Genomic DNA, 13635 nt, shown 5'->3' with positions numbered 1-13635 from the left:
GGAAGACGCCATCTTGGAGGCACTCCGCATTACAACAGAGCAGACACTGATGTATATGCCGAACGTCGTCAAGGAAAATAGTTAATTATTGCCGTGTTTGAGATGGTACCAAATATTGAGAAAAACATTTGGATGATTATCGACTTCCAAAAGTTATTAAAAACCAGGGAAAGGAATGCAAGAAATTATCAGAGGAGCGGCGCTTGTGGTTGGTAAAGCTCAGGAAAAAGAGTAGTATTGTATTAGAAATATGATTGAAGTACATAAAGTATAAAACAATTATGCTTCTACTTGTTGTGCTTTAGTTAAAGAGTATTTAATATGTACTTTAGTGTATGCACAAAATGTACTTAAACACAAATAAAATTTGCGCTGCAATGCCTTAATGCCAGTGTGCTTAATTGCTCATAACAAATTTTATGTTGTAATGATAATAATATTTTTAATAGTAAATGGTAAAAACAATTATTGCTTTTATTTTTTTACTGTGCTTATTTTACAGTAAAGCACTTTGGTAGGACACTGGCTATTTTAAATTTGCTATATAAATAAAGCTGACATTGACATATGGGCTCTGCATGAAAACTAGGTAGTTCACTAACTTATATCGGGATATGCAACTGAAGGAAGAATCGCCGGGTCGTCACGGATCCTAAAAGAGGGAGCTCGTAGGGATCTGCACCGCCTATAAATTGTAATTTCTCGGAATATCGTGCCTTTTCTTGTGGTCCAAGTCCTTCCCTATATGCCTTTGCATCTTGGATGCGTTTTCTGTTGTTAAGACATGTTTACATTCACTTAAAGTATCCAAAGCGCATAATATTCCATTGTACTCCGTTCAGTTCTTTACACCGAGTGCCTCCACGATGGCCGCGCGTCCGGGTTACCGCCCAGAACGTGACGTCGGTGAAAACCCTCTATAAATATGACCGTATTTAGTACTCTGATTTGCTGATGTGATGCTCAACTTAATCACTTTAAGACACTAAAGAGAATTTGTTTTGGCAGCATGTGATGATGTGAGGTGGTTTATTAGATCAGAATTCCTCGCTACAGACGTGAAGAGACTCTTTCTTCATGGGCATAAGTTGCACGTTCATAAACATTTTTGCCTTTAACCTCAACGATGGAAAAGTAACGTTTGTGCTTTTTATACTTTGTGCTTGCGTCCGCTACCTTTGTTTTGAGCTCGTTGTACTTCCCATCGCTCTGTTGTTGTGGGTTTGTGCGACTCGGAAGGGATGGACTGCAGCGCGAGAACCGGGCTGCATGTGAGTGCCTTGGATGGGGCGATGCATCCTTTCACCGCAGTTTCCAAACGTCTCCAACCACGCCAGAAAAGATCGCTAGATTTGTCCTAGTCGCTTTTTTAATAAAGTCGCTAAAGGGGTCTAAAAAGTTTCTTAATCTAGCGACCAAGTCACCAAGTTGGCAAATCTGCGCGGACTTTTTTTTACACTTTAAAAGACTTTCTGCTCGGACTGACTGCATGCTTGTGTATGAACTCTGCTGCCTCTGGTTGGCTAACGATGGAAATTAAGCCAATCACCATCAGCTATGTGGTTGTCCCACCCCGTCTAAGACACACACACCAATCATCGTCAGATATGTGTCTCCCACCCCCAAACACACGCAGAGAAAAACTACATTGCCTTTCTGGTTAAAAGAGCCTACTCGGGTATAAATTATATATATTAGGATACCCGCGCTGGGGTGGCATATGGGGTGGCAATGCTTTTATTTAGGGTGGCAACTGCCACCCCGTGCCACCCCGGTAGATCCGCCCCTGACCAACAGGCTGATAAACAAAGCAGAAGTATCATACTCTGTAAAAATGGCTGGGTTATTTTTGACCCATAATGGGTAAATATTGGACAGAACACATGCTGGGTTAAAAATAACCCAATGCTGGGTTGTTTTTTGGCAACCATGGATTACCATAGATAACCCACACTGCAAAAAATGACTTTCTTACTTAGTATTTTTGTCTTGTTTTCAGTAGAAATATCTAAAAATTCTTAAATTAAGATGCCTTTTTTTGATGAGCAAAATGACCTTAGTAAATAAGTCTAGTTTTAAGACAAATAATTTACAATTTAAGTAAAATTGTCCTTAAAACAAGCAAAATTATCTGCCAATGTGGTGAGAATTTTTTTTTGCTTTTTCTTAAACACTTAATTCAAGTAAAATTTTCTCACCCCATTGGCAGATAGTTTTGCTTGTTTTAAGCACAAATTCACCTAAATTTTATATTTTATGTCTAAAAACTAGTATTATTTTCTTAGGTTATTTTGCTCATCAAGAAAATACATCTTGATTTAAGAATTTTTAGATATTTCTACTGAAAACAAGACAAAAATACTAAGTAAGAAAGTCATTTTTTGCAGTGCAGTTGTTGGGTTAAAACAACCCAGAAATGAGTACATTTTAAAAATGATGCGTTCAGACCAGCAGCGATAGAGGCATCGAGCGCGAGGGATTTCAATATTAAGTCAATGTGAAGATGCGTTGACACGTGCCTGGAGGTCGATGAGCCGTTTAGCCGTTTTTGGAAGAAAAACGTGCCGCGTTAACCAATCAGGAGCTTGCTCTAGTAGTGACGTGATTACAGAAAGCAAGCGGAGTCGCAGAAGCCCCTCCCATGACGCAAATTTTCCGCATCTCGATTACTAAAATTGCACGCGCGAATGAAGCGAGGAAACTCAAATGTTCAAGTGGCAAACTAGACGCAGTAGGCGCAAATTTGACGCCTCAAAAGTGGCTGGTGTAAACCCACAGTTAGAGTATAGCCTGCAGTTTTATGTTTTAACCAGAGATGGCGACAGAGAGTCAAATGTTACAAATTGCAGCTTAAAGGTGGGGTGCATGATTTTTGAAAAACGCTTTGGAAAAGGTAGTCGAGCCAACTACTAAAACACACTTGTAGCCAATCAGCAGTAAGGGGCTTGTTTACTAACCGACATTGTTGCCTGGGTTGCGTATCTGTTGGGTGGGTCTATCAAAGGAGGTCTAGATTTTATTGGGGTAGGGGCGTGTTTGTTAAGGTGATTTCAAATATCAACATTGGCTTTCAAAGATCATGCACCCAACCCAGATGTATGACTTTTCTTTATTTAGTAAAAAACAATTTTTTTCAAAATATACTAACTGTATATCTTCTGGTGCCATATGTCATTGTTCTTGTGGAAATCTAACACCTTATCAATATTTTAGCAAAGATCATATTTCGATCATTTGTTATTTGGGATTTTTTTAATTTCAGCAACCTTGGATCATCATTCAACCATCCAAGTTATCTGAAAAGACCAGACTCGCATATAAATAAGGTTTCACATATAAAGTTCCTGTGAAACTGATTTAGGTGGATCTGTGGTTTCCCCTTACACACTACAGGAATTACAGAAGAGGTTTTCTTAGGACTTTCTGAAGCTTTGGTGAACAGAATAGAGCTAAGGTTTCTGTAATTTGGCAACACAACGGACCAAAAAGGTATAATGAGGGAAGCTAAAGCTGTTTCGTCTAAAAAAAAAAAAACGGTATGAAGAACAGTGATTTTTTAGTGACACCTGTTATAAAGATTTTAAAGAAGAAAAAGTACTCTGCATATCTATTTTTAATCACTCCATCTTTGTCAGTGGATTGAGCATAACAAGGTTCAATGTCTTACATCTGCTTCCGTCTTCTAGATTCCATTTTTTGTGTATTTTTTAAAACTAGACTGTATCTCTATTCTGTTTTATGTTCTTTCTTATTGTCTCATCCAATTTCTCTCTCTCTCTCTTTTTTCCTTTCTGCCTATATTTCCACGTATGTTTCTACTCAGCTCAAAATTCCTTCCAATTGTAAGGCCTCTTCCCTCAGGCTAAAAGGAGGGGTGAGGACCTGATCTGGGGCCAGTATTCATGACCTGTAACAGTGCGCTTCTGGAGACTCTCCTTTCAGTTCAAGAATAATCTATAAACTGTAACATTGAACAGGTTTAGGTTACAGACATTCTAGGGCAGATTGTGAAGTTGATGCAGTGTTGTTCCCAGCTGTACAGTACTACTGAAATATTGAAAAGCTTTATGTTGAGCTCTAATGTTTTATAAAACATTTTAGTCTATCACTCAATTTCATGTTATACTTTATTTTTACACACAGATCTAATTATAATGCAAAGGGAGCTCATATGATGTTTGTATGGCAACCTTTCACAGGACCATTCACATCCTCTTAGAAATCAAATACTTGAATTTCCATTTTAGTCTACTCATGGCAGTCTGCCACCAGCATTCTATGTGGAACTGTTTTATGTGTTAGCTTTAAATTATTGTTATGGAGGGAATTTTCCACCTTAAAGATTTCACAGAGCAGAACACCTGTGGAAAAGGTCTTGTTGCCTAATACATTAACAAAATCTGAAAAATATTAAATGTATTCAGTCTCTGTCAGCTGTAACATAATCGAAATGACAAATTTGCAGCTCTGTAAGTTGACGTATATTGAATGAGAGTTTGTATGTACATTTGCATCTGATAAGGTTTTGAGGAGCAGGAGAATCATCACATCTTGAACACATTGCTGGGCCTCAGTGTTCAGAGGACAAAGTTTAAGGACAGAGCTTAAGCTGCTAATTCTCTTTTGTGCAGTGATAATTTTTCTGCATCTATAAACAAGGATTAGATACAATCCCAAAATTGTTGAGTTATTTTCAACCTAGAGTTGCATGGGTCAAAAAGAGACGACCCCGGCCCGCTGGGTTGCAATTTAACCTACTGTATGCTGGATTGTTTCTACCCGAAATGCTGGTTGAAACAACCCATATATAAACATTTTCCCAACAGCTGAGTTTGTCCCTTTTTGACCCAACGCTGGATTTTGTAGAGTTTACATGTAAGAAACATCCACATTTACTTAATGAATCATCTATTATATATATATATATATATATATATATATATATATATATATATATATATATATATATATATATATATATATATATTTCTTTATATATCTTATTGTTTATGTCAAAAGTTTTTAAGAAACGTTCAAGAGAAGCATTTTTATATCTTGGAAAAAATATTAAGGGTAGTTATTTACAGATAAACACAGTGTCTAACCATTTTTGATACATTGTAAAAATTACAGCATTTTTGTCAAAATCAACATATATTATTATGTTACTTTAACCTAAAAAATTAAGTTAAAACATTTCAACTTGATTTTAGAAGTTATGTCAACTTATCACAAGCCACAACTTAAAGGTGCAGTGTGTAAATTTTAGGAAGATCTATTGACAGAAATGCAACATAATATACATAACTATATTATCAGTGGTGTATAAAGACCTTACATAATGAACTGTATTGTTTTTATTACCTTAAAATGAACCTTTTTTAACTGATCTCACGGAAAGTCATGTTATAGTTTATAGCAAAATAATTTATTTGTGTCCATTGCACGAAATTCAGCTTTTTTTGTGCCTTGAGCAATAATGTATTTTTAATGTGTGTTGCATGACATTTCGTTTCATTTTCTGTATTGTTTTCTCATTGTTTTTCCTATTTTCTAACCATTGTCACTTGGGGTTAGAATCATTTTTCATTTTTAGACATCCTAACCCAAACCCCAACTGTAACACCAACCCCAAACGACAATGATTTAAAAATAGGGGAAAAAAGGAAAAAACAATACATAAAATGACACAACAAAGATAGTCGTGCCACGGACACAGAAAACTATTTATAAAAATTAATGCTAGTGTTACGAAAAAAAACTTTTGTGCTCAAGGCACGAAAAAAGCTGAATTTCGTGCCATGTACACAAATAAATTGATCAAATTTTGCGTGACTATAACACGACTTTCTGTGAGATCATCGTTTTTTTTTTACACTGTGGGTCCTCTTAAGGAAGTCACCCATTTTGGAGAAGGGTCTGGCCGCAGAGGTTCTCAGACACATGCGCTTCTTGGAAGTGACGTCACTTGCAGTTGCGAGCTCGACAAAACTCTGATAAGTTTGCATTGCCAGTGGATGCTGGGTTTGCTAAATTTACTTACCATAGCAAAGAAACGCGTTTGTAACAAAAATATTTTTCCCTTGTGTTTATTAGAGGATTAATAGTTGTAATTAAAGTTTTAATATTTAAAGCAAAGTTAACACTTATCAAAGATACAAAGAAGTTGTTAAAGCAACACTATGTAGTTTTTTTACCTTTAAATAATGTCTCTAAAATTATTTCAGTGATAGAACAACTTTTAACTGGACAAATTGTACTGTTGCTGCAACCTGAGCAGCCTCCTAGCTGCTACAAGCACACTCTGAAAGTGGCGGTGGAGGGTAGGAAACACAGCTCCGCCCCTCCCCCTGCCTGCAGAAGAGTGTCTGATACCAGGCACTGTTGCGCTTTTCAACCACATGGGGGAGCTATAATTAATTTTTACATGGAAACTACATAGTGTTGCTTTAAATCTAAAGAGCAATACAAAATTATTGTTTAACCTAATGCAAAAAAAATTTCTGGTTTCATTTTTGTACAATATGTTCGAGGCAGGGTCTTAATACAGTGAAACATACTGCAACATGATGTGCACTGTTGTGCCACTGGAGTTTCAGAAAGTAATACAATTTATTTGTGCATGAATGATTTGCATTTTGCTGATATAGACACTGAATTTAATTGTAATTAGACTTAATTAAGTACATCAATACATTAACATGCATCAACAGCATCATCATGTCCACTTTCATTGCAAAAAAAGGGGAAAACATAGACAAAATGTTTTTGTGGTTGGCGAGTTATATCATTTTAAATAGCCTAATGTTTAAAGGTCCCATATTGTCAAATCTGAAATTGTGTAGTTTTTTTTCATGATAACTGAGGTCTACGGCTATGTAAGTACCATATAAGTATTCATTTAAGAGTCAAATGCACACAACCTGCTTGAAGTAGTTAAAACGGTTCGTTTGTACTTCCGAAAATTACTAGTCAGCGCCTTCAGTCTCCACCCTGAGCACTGTCCACCTTCGACGGCCCCATCCCCTTTTGGACAAATAAACCCCTAAGGAATATCACACCATGTGAGTAAATGCTCTTCAATTAATGGATTTCAGGAAACTACATCATTGCACAGGCTTCTAAAAAAACATTATTATACGAGAACAATGGGTAATGTTCATTTATTCAGAAATTCCTCAACAATCAGTTCAACTTTAGCCGCCTGTTCTAAACATTTACAAGTGACTGCTTCAGTGTGGCAGTTCAATGCCGGTTTCTCCAGGAATCTACTCATCAAAGATGTTACAGTCCTTACTTTGTTGGAACCGACCTCAAATCCACAACCCATAAGTAAACAGATTTTAATGGCTGCACCATAACTTGCACGCAATTGTCACGCGCATCTCATTGATTATTAGTAGTAAAGCGGCATCACCTGCTTTCAGAACCGGATGCCGGTTGCTGCTTCTGAAAGCGGCTGATGGTGATTTACTACTAATCAATAAACTGGCTATACTGAAGAGGTGCGCGAGACAATTGCATGCGATTTATCATGCAGTCCTTACTTTTAAGTTACATTATGAAGCCATTATGTTTGTCCTGTGGCAGCTACCATAGTTTCTCTGTGTTTCAAAAGGGAGAGGTGAGAGGTGGACTGAGTCGTTGGTTGGAATTTGCAATCTCACCACTAGATGGCGCTAATATTTGCACACTGCACCTTTAAAATAGTAGGTTAAATTGACTTGCAAAAAAGTTATTTGTTTTAACTTTATGTTGCATTTTTTACATTTTAGAGTGGTTTTTAGGGATGCACCAATACAAAATGTCTGTGCTAAAACCAATATTCGATTTTGAAGGACATCTGCCAATGCAGATACCAGGAGCTTTGCTTTTATCTCCTTCTTTTTAAATTATTATGTTCTGAAATCCTCATAGTTCAGACTGTACAAACAACCATTCTTTTATCATTGTCACCCAATTCAAAATAATCAAACAGTATGAGTTGATGCATTTTTCTGCCTAATGTCTCAGCACAGGCAGAAAGAGAAAATGGCTTCAGCTGGGAATCGGCTTAGTCCTCAAAGCTCACTATACTGCTCTGATGTTGAAATAGTTTGGGAGGGGGGATGTGGTGCGTGAAGAAAAGTGGAGACCCAGATTCAGTTGAACTTGTCCAGGAAAAGGGTTGTCATGGCAACAGGGTAGATTTAAAGTGCCCCAAAAATCCCCCTAAAAATTGACATTAAAAAGAATATAAAACATAATGGGAAGACATGGTACCATTTATTTTGGGTGCTGAGCTCTCTGTAAAGGCTTGGTCCCTCTCCTCGGCTTTTCAGAGTTCAGTCTGTGAGGGTGTTTAATATTGTCTACTGGAATCACATCCATCTGCTCATTATTCAGGCCTGGCTTTGCGGTCGGCTCAAATTAAAAACTGATAGTGACTACTCCCTGAGTTCCTTCTTTGAGGTCTGTGGCTCCTCCAAGGCTAGGAAGCAGGACTTATTGGCTGTCATATAGCTTACAGACATTTTATCATCACCCCCAGTCCCATACAGTTCACCCTCAGGTCTGTCTTCCATCAAAATTTGGAAAGATTCAGCAGAACCACAAATTGATCCGTATGTGTAATGTTGGCTTGCTGGTTTGGAAATCGGGGAGTAGCATACAATCCTGATGAAGTAGTATCATTAACCGAGTCAGCATGTGCTAAAAGAATATACATTTCTCTTTCTATAAGATTATTTATTTCCATGGTTGTCACCCCTGATGAGAGCCCTGGACATAGCATTGTATATAAGATGAGTCAGTCTCTATCTTTCTGTTGCTTTGCTCTGCATATCCCCATTTTGTCTTTCTGTATATTTATTTAGCTTTCAGATGATGTATAAATTTAAATTTTTAAAAAGCTACTAAATGCTAACTCTACCCCTTCTCGTGAGGAAATAGCAAAATAAGAATTTAATTGTATCTGTATATATGACAGTACAGATATAAAATATTTTATCCAATCCTTTATGGCACCAGATCTACCACTGTATGTTCACAGGAAAAACAACATAAAGCATTATTTCTTTTTGTGTTATATTGTTCATTGAGAGCCAAAAAGCAGACTAGGAAACAATAATGAGAAAACCTTTCTTGTAAAATAATGTAAATCTCTATTATAGCAGTTGTCCTTGGTACTGCCAGTCTTTCATAATGTAAATCTTTCATAATGAATTCAATGAGCAGGCTGTAGTCTGTTGAAATCATGAATGTTCTTGCTTTCCTTTCATCACTAAAGACCGAGTGGCTTTGTTGAACTGCGGACCAATTAGAATTATGTAAATGAGATAATCCTCTGAGTCAAATTCTAATCACTATGACTCTTCTGTAATAATGTTTATTCTTATAGGTAAATAGCAGGCAGGGAAAATAAAGATTTGAATGGTGTAAGTAAGATCTCTATCTGATATGATCCAATAAACCTGTCAAAACATTCCTTAGTGTTCCTATAGGTCAACTGACAGCATGCACTTTTAGAAAAAGGTGCAAAAGTTGTCAATGAGATGGTAAAGTACCTTTGTAGCAAAAGAGTACATATTTGAAGACTTATTCATTTGAAGACTACTCAGTATTAAAAAGTCAATTCTTCATTTTACACAAAATCCGATATCTGCCATGTTATTCTGTCTTCTTGTCTCCCTTTTTTCCCAAACCGCGACAAACGCCAGTCCTCCTTCTTTGCAGAATGCAATAAATCCGCTTAACCAATCACAGCGCACCATTCCATGCATTGTAAACAATAATGGTGGCGCTTTGAATACACAAAGAATCCTAGTTTTCCTCATCTACTTTGTACTTTGTACTGTGATCAACAAAAAAATATATAATAATCATAATTTTGATGGCATTGATAAACCTGTTGTGGTTTTCTGTTGCGGGGAAGAAACGTACGCCATCAAAATTGAATAATTTACGTGAGAGGCACCCAGGGGAAGGAAAAATGCCGGCTGTTGCTTGTTCTCACACGACAGCATCAAGCTTCTGTCATGCTAACACATTGACCCCAGGGGATCTTATCAGGGGAGATTGAAAAACCATTTTTACCTTGTCTTTGTTGAATAATGGTAGTCTACCCACATTCACGAACATACAAAAAGTGCTAAACATGCTAAACATCTCAGTCTCATAGAAATTCCTCTTTTAGAAATGTCAGCCAGAAAACGGCCCATTCTGAAAAACTGATGCTTATGACATCACAGGCATCTAACTGCCCCTCCACTTTAAAAAAATTGGCTACATTTTTTAAGTGGCAGCAAAGTCAGCCAATCAGTAATGAGATTGCAAGTTAAGGCAGTAGGGGGAGCCAAATAGGTGCAAAACCACTTGTTTAAAATCCCCCACCTTAATAGAGCTATCTGAGAGAGGTTTTTAGGAAGCTTCTAAGGCATTACAGACCCAAACAAAACATTTTTTGTCTACATGTCACATCACAGAACAAGGATAAATACCCCGTTCAATCATTCTATGTCACCTTTAATATGACAAAGTAAGTGTTTTAATTAATGCCATTAATGTTTATTTTTTAATCAGTGTATACCACTAATTGATATAACATGAATATAACATGGCAAAGATGACTTATAAATTGATTCAAAAGATTTATTGCATTTATGCAGGAAAAAATCTGTTTTTATTATAAATCTTTGAAATCAAATTATGAATTTTTTATGTTATTATAACCTTAAGTGCTATGTAAAAGTTTGTGACAGAATTTTTTTTATCTTGTCACTTTCTTGGTATAGAAAACACATTTTTACCCAAATTAGTCAAAATGGATTTATTGCATTTTGGAACCAAACTCTTCATTTGTACACTTAAAATGTTTTGTTAAATCAACTCAGATTTACAAGTCATGTCAACAAAGATGAGTTGTCACAACTTATAAAATATAATTGAGAAAAGTCAACTTAATTTTATAAGTTATAACAACTCACCTGTAGTTATAACAACTGATCTCTAGTCAAGATAAATAACAGTAAGTTCAAAATGACTTGTAAATCCGAGTTGATTCAACAAAAAATTTTGAGGCAGCAAAGTATTTTTTACAGGTACATATTGGTACCAAACACATACCTAAATATTAAATATTTGGACCTTTTTAAGGGTACCATCCTAGTAACAGGTTTTGAACCTTTTTTGATGTTTCGTGGTGTTAGCAAAGGTAAGATCATAGATATGAGGGAACACTGCACTTGATGAGGATTTCTGGTTCCAAGAACGTTTTGCACAAGGGTGTTATTTTATAGTTTTATTCTGTTCAGAAAAAGTTTAATGTTCATTTAACTTTGAACAAACTGTTGCCACTAAATAACATACATTTAAAACTACAGTAAGTTACTGGCAAACATCAACTATACTACAGCAATTTCTTTACAGTGTGAAATAAAATGCATATTTGAATGAAAGTATCTGCCAAATTAATTTGCTAATGCAAAGTCATCCATGTTTTTACCATCATTCTATAGCAATTCTAAGGCTATATTTTCAGCTTCACGATTCTGACCGCTATGCCGCAGCCCTGTGTTGCTGCTAATGAGACTAGAATCTCTCCTGCTGTTTAATGGGGCTAGAAAAATACTTTATTTGAGCACGTTCTTTGGCTTAACTCTGGCAACATACATTTCAGCTTGGGCTGGTGTGCACATGAGTATAGGCTTGGTAAGATGATCAGCTCGAACAGACATTCAAACCAGATCAGAGCGAGAATATGTAAATGCATGTAAATATGTTTCTTATTGCTGCATTATCTCAAACTATCAGCCGTGTTGTTAAGGTGCAAAATTGTAGTACGAGACGCTCCAAATCCAAAGCGTGTACCTCATCTACTGCGGTTCCTGTGCTCTGCAGGCATCTGCTGCAGCAGGAACAGAAACTGCAGGCTGTGGTGATGCTCCTTTCATCTCCTCTGGCTGTGGATCAAGCAGCGCTGCTCCCCCATCCTCACTCCCTCCTCCCCCTCTTTCTCTTCATCTTCCAAGTCCTGTCTGGTGATACAGGCAGTGATGCAGCATCCCAGTGGATTTAATTTACCAGCATAACAATTATTTAAATACAAAGAACAATGCCATGGGATAACATAACTGCATGTGAATGAGGATGGTCTCATTAATTTGGATTTTTCGGAACTGACACAATCCAAAGAAAAATCACAAATGAGATATCATTAATATCTCAATTGTTTCTCCAGACAACAAGATTAAATGGACAATAAATTGAGTGTTTTGCAGTAACTGAATATGTAGTAACTGGGGCTGCACCCTTTAAAAAGGTTCATTTAGGTGTATATATTTGGTACACATATGTATTTTTAAGGTACTAATATGACCTCTTGGTGCAAAGGTATACCTTTTAAAAGATACCACCACAATAACAGTTAAAGCGATATTCGGATGGGATTAGTTTTACATGGAGAGCTGGGGTAAAGCAATTATAAGAGCTTCCCTGTGATTTTAGTCCCGTCCGAATCTGCCATTTCGGTAATCTTTACAGACAATGTCAATAAAGATTGCAGCGACTTTTACCTTCTGTGAAAAGGGCCGGAGAAATTACCTTAAGTAATACTAACCCATACGAATAGGGCTGAATAAAATTTTAATTTTTTTCAAATTAGAAGGATAGTAATTTTTTTCAAAAGAGAAAAAAAATGAAAAAAATGAAGATGAATATGAAACTGAATAGATGAATGACTCATGATAGCTCCTCTGATGTTTGCTCTTTGAAAGTGAACTGATTAATATAATTCAGTATGAATGTGATTTCACATCTGAGTGAATATTTTCAGAACCACATTAGAAGCATCATAACTGATGCTGGTTATTATCTCAGTGAGATACTTCAGCCAATTTAGTCATTGAAGGTAAACTGGGGAAAACTTGTATTTAGACGCATAATTGTCAAGATTAAAGAGGTTAGCTTTTAATTTGACTCATCTGAGGGACTTTTTAGATCACAGTTAAGGGGTTTGTAATTCAGGGCAATTAAGACTATAAAACATCTGCAAAGGGGGTGAGAGGAAACTGAGCACATGAAACCAATTATGCAATGGTTTCTTTGTTTAGCACAGGCAGAAACAGAATCAAACTAATACTGTATTTGGAAATCATTTTAAAATTGTTGTTTGTATACCTAATTTAAATTTACCTCTGAATGTGGTGTCAATGTCTTTCTTAAGTAAAATGTTAAAGAGCACCAATTATCCGATTCGCGATTTTACATTTCCTTTGGTGTGTAATAGTACATAACGATATGCTAAAGGTAGAAATCCCAGGGTAAATAATGTCGAGAGTTATCGTTTCCAACGTAAATCTCTTTTCTTGGACTAAACGTCAGAAAAACGTTTCAGAAGGACTGGTTTGTCCTTTCTTTTTTTGTGATTATTGTGAGCAAACATCTTTAATCTTGCGGTACGTTTTCTTAAAAAATGCAATGGAATATGCGGGATATTCATTCAATTTTATGCAATGAAATTGCGTGAACTTGCAAAAACTGTGTGAACTTGCAAAAGATGTTTGCAGCTTTTGCAGCTTTTCATTCGTCCCTTTCACACATACAGTCTTTACTGGTAATTTACTGGTAAATTGCAGTTAACATGTCATGTGTGAACAG

This window comes from Paramisgurnus dabryanus, chromosome 7 (genome assembly GCF_030506205.2).
Source record: "Paramisgurnus dabryanus chromosome 7, PD_genome_1.1, whole genome shotgun sequence".
NCBI lineage: Eukaryota > Metazoa > Chordata > Actinopteri > Cypriniformes > Cobitidae > Paramisgurnus > Paramisgurnus dabryanus.
This window is presented reverse-complemented; position numbering follows the sequence as displayed.